We start from the raw sequence: 18,007 nt of genomic DNA, 5'->3' as shown, positions 1-18,007 counted from the left end.
ACCAACAGGAGGATCGTATCGCCAAAATTTTGGGGACAACTTTGTCTTTATGGATGGTATCTTGTGTGTTCATCGTGCTGTTCTTGTGAACACGTTCCTCCAGCATGCTAAGACACCTGAAGGGAGTGTCCTGCCTGTTCTCTGGGCATGAAGCCGATGGAACATGTGTGGGATCGACTGAAACAAGCTGTTTTTGGACTACGTACTCTCCAAGATTTATACGCAGATGCCATCCAAGAGTGGCACAGCTGGCATGATCATCTCATCGATGATATCTCACGACGGATTCAAATCTTCATCCAAGCAAGGGAACGTTCCACAACGTCCTGACGTTTCTGAGAATTGCAGTGAAAAACTCTCCAGGCGAAACAAATGCTTCTGTCGTTATACAAATGTTTGATATTTTTCGTTTGGTGATATGAACACAATGCAAATGAATACATTCGTAAAATTCAGGGCAAATTTTTGGTTTCTGTCCCATGAATTTCGAAACAGGGAGTGATGTGAGTAGTTAGAAACACAGAACAAAAATCTTCGTGCTGTCATACTCCATGTGATGGTCAATATCGAAGCAGTGTTTCACCACCTCCGATTTCCTGTTTTGTTGCAAGTTTAACATTCCACGGTCTCGATAGTGAGACCATTTCATGACAGGCCGCAAGTGCAAGAGATTCGATAGACACCAGCCTGATCATCCTTCATGGATGCAATACATTTCCGAGGCAGAAGTGTTTACACGACTGCGAAATGGAGGAAGGCGAGATAGCGGAAAAGAGTGCGTTTCTCCTGCATTAGCATTCGAGAAGGAATAAAGATGTCCATAAACAGAAAAATTCGGCTTTACGGATACGGTTTTTCTTTAATAAATGAACTGTTTCAGCAATTTCATGTGATGGACTGATCCTGGATGCTTATCTTCATCAGAATACTCACATTTTTTTGGACATATCGTTTGAAAAACGTTCAACCGAAAATTGGTAAGACTAATACAAATATGAAAGACTTTACTGCCAGATTGGTGAACACTCTTCAGTTTCTCACGTTTGGTGATTCAAACAGAAGTCTGATGTATGGCAGCTCCTTAAACTGCACATTACATCGATTTGTTTCTTGGTACCAGATTTTTCAATCGCTTTGGTGAAAGTACTCAGGAAAATCATTAAAGCAGTTTGAAATAAGAATTTAATCTTTATTTTTACTTTAGTCTGATCCATCATTACAGTGACAGAACTATGAATTTCGTAAATGCGATACATCTATGACAAGAGTTGTGTGATGCGAAAATTAATGTAGTACAAAGACTATAATGAAAAAGGAATTGTGACAAGTTTCTGCATATCAACACGAAAGCACACGTAAGGGGCCTTGGAAAAGCTTATAAATATCAAGAACCTATTTAGGAAGCAATTATTGCTGTCTAATAAAGATCTCGTACTACAAGAATGCCCTTCTTTTAGACTGGAAAAGCTTATAAATATCAAGAACCTATTTAGGAAGCAATTACTGCTCTCTAATAAAGCTCTCGTACTAAAAGAACGCCCTTCTTTTAGACTGATTTCTTTATATATATTAATTTCTGTGTTCCATATCTTTCGTCGTAGAACTACGTACCACAAGTATTAAATCATGGTTCTCTCCTTTGCCAAGTTCTATATTCCTGTTGACGACAAACAAGTGGAGTGACTCGACTTACGCGAATCTTCTTTCAAACTGAAGCGATACAACATTGTTTCACCACTCTGATCACGTGACTTGGCACTACGGCATTGCCGGTATGAGAAAGATGAAGCGAGGCTGATAGACGGCAGCATTTCCAAAGAAGGACAGACGCACCCAGTACCAGATCGTACTGAAGCAGACAACTGCCATTCCTCGACCTACTACAGCCAGCTCCGTCAGGAATACTCCTCGAGCATATCGAAATGCTGCATTGGATTGCTCCCACACTGCAATGGTGTTGGCGAGTACACTACTGCAGCCATACATTGCCGTAAATTACGCCCTGTGTAAACGCAGCTTTAAGTATCGCGTCGTTACTCTCTGCATCTTTCGAACTTACAGTGAGTCGTCATTGCGAATTGCATCGGGGCCGTCGCTCACCGTATTCATTTCGACGAAAAGTAGACATTAGGTGAGCCAGTACAGTTGGCAGGATTCCATATTCCGGGATGGCATGGGCTCTGGGCATTAACTATGAAGTACCTCGTTATCTTGATAAGAACGAACATTCGGCAAAGACGTACGAATCTGTAAAGGCTAGGCATTCTATAAACAATCTGTACCAACATTCTATAATCTTTCTTACTCATCAGTACATGAAACAAAGAACAGCAGCCACTACCTTGAGGCCAAATAAAAGAGATGACGATCAACGAAAAGTCCATTAAAGCTCTAAACCAAGGTTCAAAACTTTCCGGACTTATTCGGCTTCTGCTGTCACCAATTTCTGAAGAAGCGACGTTTCTTGGAACGTTTCAATGGAACTAATGACAGTAGCAAGTTCATGTTATACAGACGGTACCTTCTTCTATATTCATTTTCATAATCGGCGAAAACCAATGCGCTCTGTGGCATGTATTAGATGTCATGAGGATCTTTGGCACCTGTAAGCAGTTGTGGAAAGGGTGCCCGGAGCAGCAGGGGACGGCAGTCTGATCAGCCTTCTGAATGATTTGAAGTGGCCCGCCACTAATTCGTTCCCTCCGCCAGACCCTTCATCTCAGAGTAGCACCTGGAACCTACGTCCTCAATTAATTGTTCGATGTATTCCGATCTCTGCCTTTCTCTACAGATTCTACCCTTTTATAGCTCCCTCTAGTACCATATACGTAACTTCCTGATGTCCTAGCAGATGTCCTATCATCGTGTCCCCTCTTCTTGTCAGTGTTTCCCATATATTCCTTTCGCCTCCGATTCTGCGCAGAACCTCCTCATTCCTTACCTGATCAGTCCACCTAATTTGCAAATAATCGTCTGTAGCAACAGATCTCAACTGCTTCGATTCTCTTCTGTTCCGGTTTTCCCATAGTCCATATTTCACTACTATACAGTGCTGTGCTCCAAACGTACATTCTCAGGAATTCCTTCCTCACAAATTAAGGCCTATGTTACACTCCTGGAAATTGAAATAAGAACACCGTGAATTCATTGTCCCAGGAAGGGGAAACTTTATTGACACATTCCTGGGGTCAGATACATCACATGATCACACTGACAGAACCACAGGCACATAGACACGGGCAACAGAGCATGCACAATGTCGGCACTAGTACAGTGTATATCCACCTTTCGCAGCAATGCAGGCTGCTATTCTCCCATGGAGACGATCGTAGAGATGCTGGATGTAGTCCTGTGGAACGGCTTGCCATGCCATTTCCACCTGGCGCCTCAGTTGGACCAGCGTTCGTGCTGGACGTGCAGACCGCGTGAGACGACGCTTCATCCAGTCCCAAACATGCTCAATGGGGGACAGATCCGGAGATCTTGCTGGCCAGGGTACTTGACTTACACCTTCTAGAGCACGTTGGGTGGCACGGGATACATGAGGACGTGCATTGTCCTGTTGGAACAGCAAGTTCCCTTGCCGGTCTAGGAATGGTAGAACGATGGGTTCGATGACGGTTTGGATGTACCGTGCACTATTCAGTGTCCCCTCGACGATCACCAGTGGTGTACGGCCAGTGTAGGAGATCGCTCCCCACACCATGATGCCGGGTGTTGGCCCTGTGTGCCTCGGTCGTATGCAGTCCTGATTGTGGCGCTCACCTGCACGGCGCCAAACACGCATACGACCATCATTGGCACCAAGGCAGAAGCGACTCTCATCGCTGAAGACGACACGTCTCCATTCGTCCCTCCATTCACGCCTGTCGCGACACCACTGGAGGCGGGCTGCACGCTGTTGGGGCGTGAGCGGAAGACGGCCTAACGGTGTGCGGGACCGTAGCCCAGCTTCATGGAGACGGTTGCGAATGGTCCTCGCCGATACCCCAGGAGCAACAGTGTCCCTAATTTGCTGGGAAGTGGCGGTGCGGTCCCCTACGGCACTGCGTAGGATCCTACGGTCTTGGCGTGCATCCGTGCGTCGCTGCGGTCCGGTCCCAGGTCGACGGGCACGTGCACCTTCCGCCGACCACTGGCGACAACATCGATGTACTGTGGAGACCTCACGCCCCACGTGTTGAGCAATTCGGCGGTACGTCCACCCGGCCTCCCGCATGCCCACTATACGCCCTCGCTCAAAGTCCGTCAACTGCACATACGGTTCACGTCCACGCTGTCGCGGCATGCTACCAGTGTTAAAGACTGCGATGGAGCTCCGTATGCCACGGCAAACTGGCTGACACTGATGGCGGCAGTGCACAAATGCTGCGCAGCTAGCGCCATTCGACGGCCAACACCGCGGTTCCTGGTGTGTCCGCTGTGCCGTGCGTGTGATCATTGCTTGTACAGCCCTCTCGCAGTGTTCGGAGCAAGTGTGGTGGGTCTGACACACCAGTGTCAATGTGTTCGGTTTTCCATTTCCAGGAGTGTAGATACTAGTAGACTTCTGTTTGTCAGGAATGCCCTCTTGGCCTGTGTTAGTCTGCTTTTGATGCCCTCCTTGTTCCGTCAGTCATGGGTTATTTCGCTGCCTATGCAGAATCCTCAACATCATCTACTTTGTGATCACCAATTTTGATGTTGTTTCTCACTGTTCCCATTTTTGCTACGGTTCATCACTTTCGTCTTTCTCTGATTTACTCTCACTCCGTATTCTGGTCTCATTACATTATTAATTCCATTCAACAAATTCTGTAATTCTTCTTCATTTTCACTGAGAGCAGAAATGTCGTCAGCGAATATTATCATTGATATTCTTTCATGCTGAATTTTAATTCCATTCTTGAACCTGTCTTTTATTTCCATCAGTGCTTCTTCAATGTACAGATTGAACAGTAGACTACAAACACTATATCCTTGTCTTACACCATTTTTAATGTGAGCCTCCTGCGAGGAATATACCGTGCGTATTTGTTGCACTGGTGACTGTGGGAATAATGCACCTGTAGTATTCTGAGACTTGGCCACGTTTCCTGCAATACATTGCTGGGTATCAGGATTAGAGCCCAAGCCTATATGAACGGTAGTTATCTATGACGCCTTGGAGTGTCATATGCGTAAAGCAGGACATTCAGGATGAAAAAGTCTTTTGTGACTCGATATATGGAATTCCAAGGAACGTAAAATACAAGCGGTACGCTTTTTCTCTTGCCTCAAGTGTCTGGTCTAATTCAGACTGTGTTCGAGTGTATTCTCTTTCCAGGATTGCGGATTTCACCCTTCCTGTTTTGAGATAACATTCGGCCTAAATAAAGGGTGCCTTCGATTTGGTAGTGACTGCTACTGACGTAACTACATCGAGCAACACAATTTAAGCTTCAGTTTTTAGAAACCTTGTGATAGTGTCCTGTTGCTACGGGTATGTTCGAAATTTAGATCAGAGGTGCCTCTAATGATCTTCTGTAATGTTGCAAGAGGGTGGCACCCTGTTACGTTACTCTCGGGCTCGGAGATGCTTAAAAAGAAAAAAAAAGGGCGTCACAAATGCGAAAATAAAGGCCAGAGCTCAGAAGTTCATATGAGTTGTAAAGTGACTTAATTATCCCATCAGCACCAAAATTCTCCACAAATATTCTCAACGCTAAGATGAATGTGTCACACGATGCGAAGGTCGTCATACCCCTCTTATCATGATTTCACCCCTTCTTTCGATACCACTGCGGTGGAGGTCGCTACCGCAACGCCAAGCGTTGAAATCGCACGGTTCCTTAAGGGTGGGCGAGGAAAACAGTGCTGAGACACCGCCGTTCACAGTGGACACCAAAAGGTGGCAGGATATGGAAAGAGGGTGTTGTTTACCACACACTTTGCGGCATAAAACCGCAGTTCCCAGTGCGATGAGCAGCAGGACGATGTTCTTGATAGTATTAGGGACTGCTGACCTTTCCTGGACGACTCAACTCTTCTGTAAGGACAATGAAGGGCTGAAACCCCATTTAATGTGATCGCATCCCTTTTTCGCTCTAGAATACAGGGTGGAACAAGAAGGGGTCGTTCAGAACCATTCCACGAAATTCTCACGTGATCCGAAGCAGGAGATGGCGTTTATGCTTTTTCTACCCTCCCTTTCCGCACCCTCCTGTTGCGTGATTACAGTGTGTGATAAGGAGGGGTGGAGGGGTGGGGAGGGGGACGTGCAACATTGAAACATATGTTTTATAAAACGCAAAGGGTTCCTCTAACAACCGCAATTTGGCCAACAACCTCGGTGGCACCTGCGCACGCCAAAAAAATTCATCTTAGCGGTGCCCCGCTCCTGCTCTTGCGCCTGAAGGCTGGCAAGCTGTGTGACGCCCCTTCGAAGAGGACGGTTGTAGCCACATTCAACCAAAGTTTCAGACTTGGGTATCACAATGGGAGGCAGAAAATGGGGTTTAGAAAAAGTGCTGTACAGTGTGACTCGGCACCAACACTTGTGTGTACGAAGTTGTCACCACTGTGGCTATTGGGTGTCAATGTTGTATGAGGCTAGTGGTATTCTAACATAAATTTTATCCTGGTGGTTGTTCTACCTAAATGATTATCCAGCACCGTACTGACAGCCGAACAGCGTGATATAAAACATTTCAAATGTTGTATTTTAAGAAAAATAGCTAATGGTTGCTAATTCAATATCATAATTTATTTGTTACCTTGTGGATTTTTAGAATGCAAGTAGGGCTCCTCATGATGTCACGCAATGGGGTAAAATTTTAAGTTCTTTTGTTGGTATCCTTGTTAAACGTTGAACTTTCATATGAGAGAGTTTCGGTTTAAGACATATTCTCGTGTATATAATGATTATTTTACGAAGTATGGTTTGTCGTTTTGTAAATGTATTTTGAAAATTTTAATTCAAGTTGGGACGAGGTTAGAATAGCCACATCTGTGGCGCGGCTGGACAGAAGTTACTAACTACAGGTGTAAGTTTCTTCGTGAAGAACTGTAAACTTCTGTATTGGCCCTTGCCAATACTGTTTGTTTTTCAGATGACCAACGTCATTTTCTTATGTGACGTGTAACTGAGTGCTCAGTATGGAATTTAAGTATTGACGTCTTCTATCCCGTGGCCACACCCTCCGTCTAAACAGCTAACAGTGCTACTCATTGTATTATTGTAAACTGATTTTCTTTTACTTCTTTTATTATTAAACTGTACATGTTTAATTAAGAAATCTTCTGAGTGGTCATTCAGCACGTTAATAACCCACATCTCGCTCTACTACGCCCCCTAGAACTTAATAGTGTGAAAAAAACTAAAAAGTAAAGCCACTGACTGGTACCCGCACGCTCATAGGTACCGTCGTAAGTCGAAGAAGCGTAACGTTCGGGAGACGCTAGTGCAGAAGTCGTCTCAGATATCGAAAACTGAAACGCTATCTGAGTGTTTAGCGAAAACGGCTATTGTTACCTCTCGATTTCACGAAAGAAGCGAGGTATGCAAGTAGAACACTCACTCAGAACAGTGCAGGAAGTTCGCCTTTTTGCCATTTTGTTGGTCAGTGAAGATCTGCAAGGTCAGTCTTAAGGCTGCAACGAAAACTGGTAACCCCTAGTCTCTTAAAGTGGACAACGTAGAACTTACGTCTTATAAGAAACTTGAGGAGTTTAGCTGTTATTTACACTACATCTATACTGTGAAAGCCATATTGTGGCACCGAGCGAGGTGGCGCAGTGGTTAGCACACTGGACTCGCATTCGGGAGGACGACGGTTCAATCCCGCGTCCGGCCATCCTGATTTAGATTTTCCTTGATTTCCCTAAATCGCTCCAGGCAAATGCCGGGATGGTTCCTCTGAAAGGGCACAGCCGACTTCCTTCCCCGTCCGTCCCTAATCCAATGAGACTGATGACCTCGCTGTTTGGTCTCTTCCCCAACCAACCAACCAACCATATTGTGGTTTGTGTAAAAGGGTGTTTCTATTTCCAGCATTTTCCGGCTTTCACGATCGGTTCGCGAATGGGGCATGCGATGAACTGCTTCTTGTAACGTAAACCTACGAGTGACGGCCATCTTATCTTTCTTCTCATGATCCTTTTGCAATACGTTTATGGATGGAAGTAATGTGTTGTCCGACTTTTTGTAGAACGTTCGGTATAAAAATTTCAACAGTACATTTCTTCGTGATACCGAAAGTTTCTCTGGTAGCCTCTGCCAACTGGAGTTTGTCGAGGATCTCCGTATCGCTCTCGTGCCAACTAAACGATTTGGTGACGAAACGCGCCATCTTCCTTGTATCTTTTCCGTCTGTCCTGTCCTACATGGTAAATGTTCCTCAATGACGACCAGTGCTCAAGAACAAGGCACACGAATGTTTTGTAAGACATCTCTTTCGTGGATGAGTGTTTTAACACGAGCCAATTTTTTGTTTCATTTTCTGTGTTATCAACATCAAAACAACACAAAGCCTCCAAAGTTAAGCCGGGCGGTGTGGCCGTGCGGTTCTAGGCGCTTCAGTCTGGAACCGCGCGACCGCTACTGTCGTAGGTTCGAATCCTGAATCGGGCATGGATGTGTGTGATGTCCTTAGGTTAGTTGGGTTTAAGTAGTCCTAAGTTCTAGGGGACTGATGACCACAGATGTTAAGTCCCATAGTGCTCAGAGCCATTTGAACCAAAATTAAAAGGTAAACAGTCCGCTTGACTCCTTTAATGAAACTTCATTGACTAACTTACAGTGTCATCTCAGCAGAGAAAAGTCAAATATTTACATAGAGGTATTCCATTCTTCACATCCACATAAAAGCAATAAAGAGATAACTACATCATGGACGGTGAAGTAAATTCTCAGATACTCCAAAGAAATATCTTTCCCTTTAGTTACTCTGCCATTTACAAGAAAACAGAGAAATTAACCAGGTCTACAATGAAGGTGGTTCCCAATTACAAGCCAATATCCTTACGAGTACTCAAAGTTTGTATACAACAATAGATGAATACCAAAATTTCACTGTATATCATTCACACACTTTCACAGTTTACGTCGTCACAAGCAGTTACACGCCCTCAGGTCTTGTTAACCATCAACCGAATCCTTCGGCTCTCGTAGCATGGAATAGGGTGCACGTCTTTCCCCCAGTCCCTCAAAGAATCGTGACCAAATAAATTCAAAGTCTCTGGGGATCGCACATAATATCCAATCTCAAACAGAAACGGCAACCACTACACATCAGTTCAATAGACTTAACAGAAGTGGCTCAAACCACAACATTTTCCGCAATAGCCTTAAAGAATTACCAATTACAGGCCACATTTAGCAGTTCTCAATTGTTAATACGTACGCTTTTAGTGACTTAGAGCAATATAGCCAAGGGAATTCCGCAAGAATTGATTAAACAAAGTAATTAGTGATGCCCAAACAGGCACACAGCAAAGCAGATAATATTAAAGACAAACGTACCCAAATCCATGAGAAAGAAGAAGCAGAAGCTATGGTGGCAAACAGAAATGAATGATAATTATTACAGCTGTCACAAACATAACAGGCAGTTAAGGTGAGCTTGTATTATCGCTAAAGTCGATCGAAATATTTACTAACCCAAACGTCGTGACAGGTCTTAATTGAGGAGAAGTTCATAAATACGGCACACTAGCCAGTAAGGAACCAGATAACTGCATGCACAAAATGGGAAACAACCAGTGCACGATTCGCCACTCAAGACGTGTCACTACATCTGAACCTAATGCTCAAAGCGTGCACACCTATATAAAAATTTAATTGAAAAAAAACCATTCAAGAGCCAAGATTGCATAAAATATATCTTTATTCAAGGCAACCGGTTTCAACAGGCTTTGTCGTCATTTTAAGTTCTTAAAATCTTGCGTTGTGAAACATGTTTATTTTACGCTGAACCTCACAGGTAAGACGTCAAGCGGATAAAAATCAGCTCGTAATAAAAGTTTTGACACCGCTAAAATATTTAAGGCCGACCGGAGTGGCCGTGCGGTTCTAGGCGCTACAGTCCGGAACCGAGCGACCGCTACGGTCGCAGGTTCGAATCCTGCCTCGGGCATGGATTTGTGTGTTGTCCTTAGGTTAGTTAGGTTTAATTAGTTCTAAGTTCTAGGCGACTGATGACCACAGCAGTTAAGTCGCATAGTGCTCAGAGCCATTAAAATATTTAAGAAATCAAGCATCTTGTGCAAAAGGTTCAGCGTAAAATTGACATGTTTCCCAAAATTTAAAGGTCTGAAGATGACAGCGAGTCTGTTGAAACCGGTTGTCTCAAATAAAGAATTTTTTTTGAGACCTATGATGTTGAATGGGTTTTACAATTAAAACAGATCGTCCCAAAGTTCTCTCAAAATGAGAAAATTCATCAAAAATATAAGAAATGATATCCAGCATCCAAGGCACAACACAGTTCAACCAAAACGGCCATGACTGCTAGACGTTCATCCCCGTTATGCAATGCTTACAACTGGGAGCCTAATGCAGATGACACTCACTTGCCAAACATAACAAGAGAACCAAAGCTTAAAAACAGCAGCTAAATTAAAAATCCAGTCTGATTTACGAGCAGCTGTTCTCTTGAAAACACGAAGTACCGATACAGTTACACAAAGGACTTCAGTACAATATTAATTAGAATACACCGGACACACACACACCCCCACTACTAAAGATATAACGTAGTCCAGCAGCACACAGTCAGGGATGTTCTTACACTAATAAAAGTATCTTGAATTACCAGAGTTCCTCAACAGTCGCCGCTGCGTTTATGGCCTGACGTATGAACACCATCTGCCAATTGTCCCCGGCCGCACAGACACCATACAGCAGTGCCGCCATGTTGCTGCCAAACACAACCTGCTCCATGCGAACACCATCTTGCAGCACACTCTGTCCATGAACCACGCCAGGTACTTTAGGAAGCGACAAATCAAAGCGGCCCGGATAACAGAGTTCGACGGCACAAGAATTACTATAACAGATGTTGAAGGTGACCATCATTCATCTCTTGGCTCTTTTGGCCCTCGTCAGCAAGTTGTTAAAGGCGGATCGAATCTGGACTGTTAGAATTGCAGCATTATCATCCGAACAGACTTTGAGGGTTGTTGCTATACATTTTAAACTTGACTCCCCACACAAAGTAATATTCCCCACTGACAGATCAGATGGCCTGGGTGTCCACAAGGGTTCCGGCCAGACCGATGGACAGGGACCATCGAGCATTGCTGAAGGTGGTTGTAAAAAATCGCATGATAGAAGCGGATGCAATCACTCGGGAGTCCCAAAGAGCTACCAGCAGGCCAGCTGATACAATAACGCTGCGTCGAGACTTAAAAAGAATGGGATGCAATACTCGAGCACCTCCTCATACGCCAAACATTTCTCTAGGCAATTCAGAGGGACGCTTGGTGTGGTCTAAACAGCGCCACCACCAGACAGTGCATGACTGGAAACGAATGGTTTAGAGCGGCGGCGCTGTTTAGACCACACCAAGCGTCCCTCTGAATTGCCTAGAGAAATGTTTGGGGGATGAGGAGGTGCTCGAGTATTGCAGCACATTCTTTTTAACTCTCGACGCAGCGTTATTGTATCAGCTGGCCTGCTGGTAGCTCTTCGGGAGTCTCGAGTGATTGCTTCCGTTTCTGTCATGCGATTTTTTACAACCACCTTCGGCAATGCTCGACGGTCGCTGCCTCTCAGAACATTGCCTTGCCTTGGTTCGGCTGCGGTTTGTCCTTCGTATTTCCATTCGCCCAACAGTAGACTTTGAAAGCTTCGGAAGGATTGAAATTCCCTGATAGATCTGTTACATAGGTAACATCTACTGCCTAGTTGATATTCGCAGTCAGTGAGCTCTACTAACAGACCTATTCTGTTGTTGCTGCTTCTTTATTGTCAACACAATACTCCTCGCCTCCTTTTAGTGTGGTGGGTCTGCCTTCCGTGATAGCTAGTGGTCTATTTCCCGGTACATAATGGTGTCCGGATACTTCTGATAAGATAGTGTAGCTAACTCCAAAAGTGATTCACACGCTTCTGCCCCCATTTTTCGGACTGGACAAGCTGAAAGAGCCTCTGCCAGAGACATCCTAAACTTAAGAAAAGGTATAGCCCTCTTTTTCAAACACTGTCTACCACAATACTGCTACCTGTAAGTGAAATATCAACGAACTGCAGTAAACACAACTGAAACGGCAATGACATCAGAATCTAACAGAGAGCGAATGTGAACGTCTGTTAGACCTACATATAACACATCTAATATGCATCACATCTTTCCCATAAAAATATACAAGAAGTATTGATGGTTCAAATGGTTCAAATGGCTCTGAGAACTATGAGACTCAACTTCTGAGGTCATTAGTCCCCTAGAACTTAGAACTAGTTAAACCTAACTAACCTACGGACATCACAAACATCCATGCCCTAGGCAGGATTCGAACCTGCGACCGTAGCTGTCTAGCGGCTCCAGACTGCAGCGCCTTTAACCGCACGGCCACTTCGGCCGGCAAGTATTGATGGACACAGCACGAAATCTTCATTTAGTACTAAAGTTATGCAGTAAACACCTAACCCGTACGATCACGCTAGTACAAATTTAAGACAAGATTATTATTCATAGACATGAGATGACTATATTTGTCAAAAATGGTTCAAATGGCTCTAAGGACTATCGGACTTAACATCTGAGGTCATCAGTCCCCTAGAACTTAGAACTACTTAAAACTAACTAACCTAAGGACATCACACACATCCATGCCCGAGGCAGGATTCGAACCCGCGACTGTAGCGGTCAGGCGGTTCCTGACTGAAGCGCCTATAACCCCTCGGCCACAGCGGCCACTTGACTATATTTGGCGATATTTCAGAATTGTATGCGCCTATACAAACAATCATACCCAGCAAATAGTTGAAAATCAATGTAATGCAATTACATGCTGCGGGTGGTATGGTGCTTTCGCGTTGACTAAATTCAGTTACAAGTGCCATGGTCTATTGGCGCCGAGTGGCAGCACAAACTGGAGAACTACGTATGACAGAACGTACTCAATACTTGTCGATCGATCAAAACCTAGGCAAGAGACTGAGTCCGGTAGCAGAAAATGGGAACCAGTAAGATGGCGTGGATTCGGGTGGAAAGGGATAGGCATAAGACAAGAACACCAGAGGTAGTAGAACTCACGCACCTGTTCCACTTGCCTTTTAAAAAATATAACTTTCCGTTTTTTGCGGGGGTCTGTTTTGGCACCCTCTATGCGACTGGAGCGTTGGTTGTGGCCTACGACGCTGCCAGCTCGGTACTGATTTGCTTAAGAGTTTAACCACGAAGCGCGGGTGGGTGACTTGAACATCGAGAAAAGGTTTTGAATGTAAGTTTTTTGTGACAATTAAAAAGTACAAATTTATGAAGTTCACAGTGACAAAAGAAGTGAAATATCCAGAACACGTCGTCAGATGGCAATATAACTTCTTAACACCATCGGTAAGTATGTAAACGACTACTGTAATCCTCTGTTGCAGGTAGAATGGGTACCACGGTGTACTAATGTTGTTCATGTTTATTGTTGCTGTGAGGCTTGGTTGGATATACGAGGGGCGTGAACAGTGTCACATGCGAAGGACACTGGGATGTCGCCTACTCTTGTCAGACAATGTTGTCAACACCATACAGAATTTGAAAGAGTCCTCGTTGTCGGACTCCATTTGGCCAGGTGATCTTATTCTGTAATATACAGATTTGTGGAACATTTGGATGTGGCAGTGACCTGATGCTGGACTTCATCGGAATATGAGGACTGTCTTACTCGTCATCAAGTTTCCGGTTGACCACGTCTGACCACTATAATGGAAGGTCGCCGTATTGTGTACCAACCACATCAGCGCCTGCCTTCCCACAGCAAGTAACCTCCTGCCACATCCAGTCACATCCCATACCATTCGTCGGAGTCTAGCAGCAGCCAGACTAGCCAATTACTGCCCTAAGCGGAAAACGGCTACCTCTGCAGTGGTACCGTCACTGAAAAGCATGCACCGCTGATGAATGGCATCGCACTGTGTTCGGCTGTGAATTGCCTTTCTGTAGTACTCCGGAAGACCATAGTCTCTGACTTGGGGAGAGGTCCCGTTCTTCCAATGATCTGAAGAGGCACATCAGTGTTAACTTCTGGCACCTTGGTGTGGAAAGCGATCGGGTGTGACTTGAGGTCACAGCTAGTAGTGATTGAGGAAACTCTGACGGCCAAGCGGTACTTCATCAACATCCTGCGTTCTCTTGTGTTACCTCCCATGCGAGAGAATTGTGGTGGCATTTCTCAGCAGAATAATCCTCGTCCACACATGACACGTGACTCAACGTACTGTTACCGTGCTGTTGATGTACTCCCGTGGCAAGCAAGATCTACAGATCTGTCCTCGTCATAAACTGGGTGGGATCAGATCGGGCGTCAATTCCGTCCCAGTGCCAGTAATCAGTATACCAATGATCAGTTGTGCTAGCCTGCTTCATTAGAGGAAAAAATTCAAGATTGAGAAAGTTTTATAGAAGCTCGAAATTTAGGACGAGCTTCAAAGCGGGATGCTTTTAACAGCTTTCACAAGGAAACTCTCTCTCGAAACCTGGTAGAAAACCGGAAGAGATTCTAGTACAGCAGGGCAAAGACGCAGTCAATACCTTCACTGTGCGACAACCATGATCAAGTTACTGATTACAGTGCCGTAGTGCCACCAAAGCACAATAAATAAACACGGTTCTCCGAAATTCCTTAACAAAAGAAAAGGAAGTAAGCATTCCAGAATTAGAATCAAGAACAACTGTCAACATGAACAGCATAGAAGTAGATATCCTCGGTGTAACTATGCAGCTTAAAACACAAATTAAGGCAAGGCCTCTGCTCCAGATTGTGTATCAGTCAGGTTCCTTTCAGAGTATGCTGATAAAATAGCTCCTTACTTATCAATCACATACAACCGCTCAGCCGCGAGGGATTCGCCGAGCGGTCTAAGGGGCTGCAGTCATGGACTGTGCTGCTGGTCCCGGCGGAGGTTCGAGCCCTCCCTCGGGCATGCGTGTGTGTGTTTGTCCTTAGGATAATTTAGGTTAAGTAGTGTGTAAGCTTAGGGACTGATGACCTTAGCAGTTAAGTCTGATAGGATTTCTCACACATTTGAACACAACCGCTCACTCGTAGAAAGATCCTTACCTAAAGACTGGACAGTTGCACTAGTCACCCCAGTTCCCAAGCAAGGAAATAGTATTCCACTGAATTTCAGACCCACATCACTAACGTCTATTTGCAGTAGGGTGTTGCAATATGTACCGTGCTCGAACGTTGTTAATTACAGCGAAGAAAACGATTTATTAACAAATAGCCAACATGTCTTCAGAAAATATCGCTATGGTGAAATACCTCTAGCTCTTTATTCTCGCAAAGTAGTGTTATCGATAGGGGACGTCAAACTGGTCACTAATTTTTGGATTTCTAGAATCCTTTTGACAACGATCCTCACAAGTGACTTCTAATCGAATTGCGTGCCCATGGAATGTTGTATCAATTATGTGACAGGATTCACCATTTTCTTGTAGAAAAATCACAGTTCGTAATAAACGGCGGAAATTCATTGAGTAAAACAAAAGTAAAATCTCGCGCTCAACAAAGAAGTGTTGTAGGCACTCTGTTGTTCGTGATTTACATATGCGATTTAGGAGACAATCTGAGCAACCCTCTTAGATTGTTCACAGACTATGCTGCCACTTACCGTCTTGAAATGACATCTGATGATCAAAACAAATTGAAAAATCATTTAGAAAATATATCTGTACTATGCAGAAAGTGACAGTTCAGTCTAAATAATGGAAAGTTCGAAATCATCCACATGAGTACTAAAAGGAATCCACTAAATTTCAATTACACGATGAATCACACAAACCTAAAAGCTGTAAACTGGACTAAATAATCAAGTATTACAATTGATAATTAAGTATTACAATTACGAATAACTTAAATTGGAACGATCACGCAGATAATGTTGTGGGGGAAGTAAACCAAAGACTGGGAGTTATTCGCAGAACTCTTAGAAAATATGAATGGTTAACTAAAGAAACTTTTTGCACTACGCTCGTTCGCCTTCTTTTGGGGTAATGCTGTATGGTATGGGATCAGACTCGGGTAAGATTGACGGAAGGCAGCGAAAAAGTTCAGACAATGGCAGCTGCTTTTGTATTATCAATAAATACGCAAATGATACACGAATTGGGTGGCAGCCAATACAACTTGAGATCTTGATATCGATAATCTGATGTGTCGATATTTATAGAAGACTGTAAGGTTCAAAAAATCGAAGAAAATTATCGATACAACGACGGAAAAATTAACAACGTACCGGCGTATCAAAATATTGGTCGAACATTATAAATATACTGTTGGTTTAGAGCTGATATTTAAGTATTGATTTATTGTTAGATATTCTGTACATCAACAAGCTAGCAGCCTGTTTAGCCCCCATAGAGAAAGAACTGGAAGGAAAACGTTCACACTTGTCGGTAACACTTTGTTAGCAGTGGTAACTGCATGCAAGTGGCACAACAAAAGGTGTCCAATGGGTTCATCGTTCGGTTTCGTCATACATCGAATTTGTTGTAGTGTCAGAATTGCATGGTGAAGTTGAACTCTGCAGTTTGTCGCTACCACCAAGAACCGATATCGTTAACATTTCCCCTCACGCGTCTCCGCCCACCTCCAAGACTAATTTTGTCATTCAGATTTTAGTTCATCATTTTCAGCAACCGATTTTGAAGAACGCCGAAGAGAAGAAATACCACACTGGTTGCGTTAAAATTAGTTTTTTAAAACAACTGGTATGCTATTTCTTCACATAGGAAATCTTGTTATTCCATTCACACCGTCATCTCCCAGTACAATAGGACATCTTCTTTTGTGCCACCTATACCTACTTCACACATTGAAAGAGAAATATTGGACGTGATGAAAGCTCAACAAGTAGTAAGACTCCTTTTACGGAGTGAAAGTAACATTATGTTCTACTAAAATTTCAAAAGAACAGTTTCAGATTCTTACGGAACATTGTTAAGAAAATACTCGTATAGTATAGAATAAAAATATCAGCATTCGATATTGTCATCTTGACATCGATATATCTGGAGAAAAGTACTGCCGTTATATGCTGAAGCTCCAAAGAAATTGATGTAGACATGCCTATTCAAATACGGAGTTGTGTAAACAGGTAGAATACGGCACTGTAGTCGGCAAATATTATATCATACAAGTGTCTGGCGCAGTTGTTAGATCGGTTACTGTTGCGACAATGGCAGGTTATCACGATTTAAGTGAATTTCAAACTGGTGTTACAACCATCAAAATAGCGATGGGACACAGCATCTCCTAGGCAGCTATGGAGTGAGGAATTTCCCGCACGTTCATTTCAAGAGTGTACCGTGAATATCAGGATCCGATAAAACATCAAATCACCGACGTCGCTGCGGCAGGAGTGGGATCCTGCAAGAACGGGACAAACGACGAGCGAAGAGCATCGTTCAGTGTGACAGAAGTGAAACCCTTCCGCAGATTGCTACAGATTTGAATGCTTGGCTGTGAACACGTGTCAGCGTGTGAACCACTCAACGAAACATCAATCGAAATGGGCTTTCGGAGCCGAGGACCCACTCGTGTACCCTTGATGACTGCACGACTGACGACTCCTCGCCTCTGCCTGTCACACCGACCACTGGACTGTTGATGACTGGAAACATGTTGCCTGGTCGGACGAGCCTCGTTTGAGATAGTATAGAGCGAATGGATGTATACAGGTCTGGAGACCAGCTCATGAATCCATGGACCCTGCAAGCTCTCGGGTGCTCTGTAATGGTGTAGGGCGGGTGCATTTGGAGTGACATGGGTCATCTGATACGTCTTGGTACGACTTTGACTGGTGACGCGTACGTAAGCATCCTGTCTG

This window comes from Schistocerca americana, chromosome 3, assembly GCF_021461395.2.
Source record: "Schistocerca americana isolate TAMUIC-IGC-003095 chromosome 3, iqSchAmer2.1, whole genome shotgun sequence".
Lineage (NCBI taxonomy): Eukaryota > Metazoa > Arthropoda > Insecta > Orthoptera > Acrididae > Schistocerca > Schistocerca americana.
The sequence above is the reverse complement of the archived record's forward strand: the minus strand, read 5'-3'. Positions refer to the sequence as shown.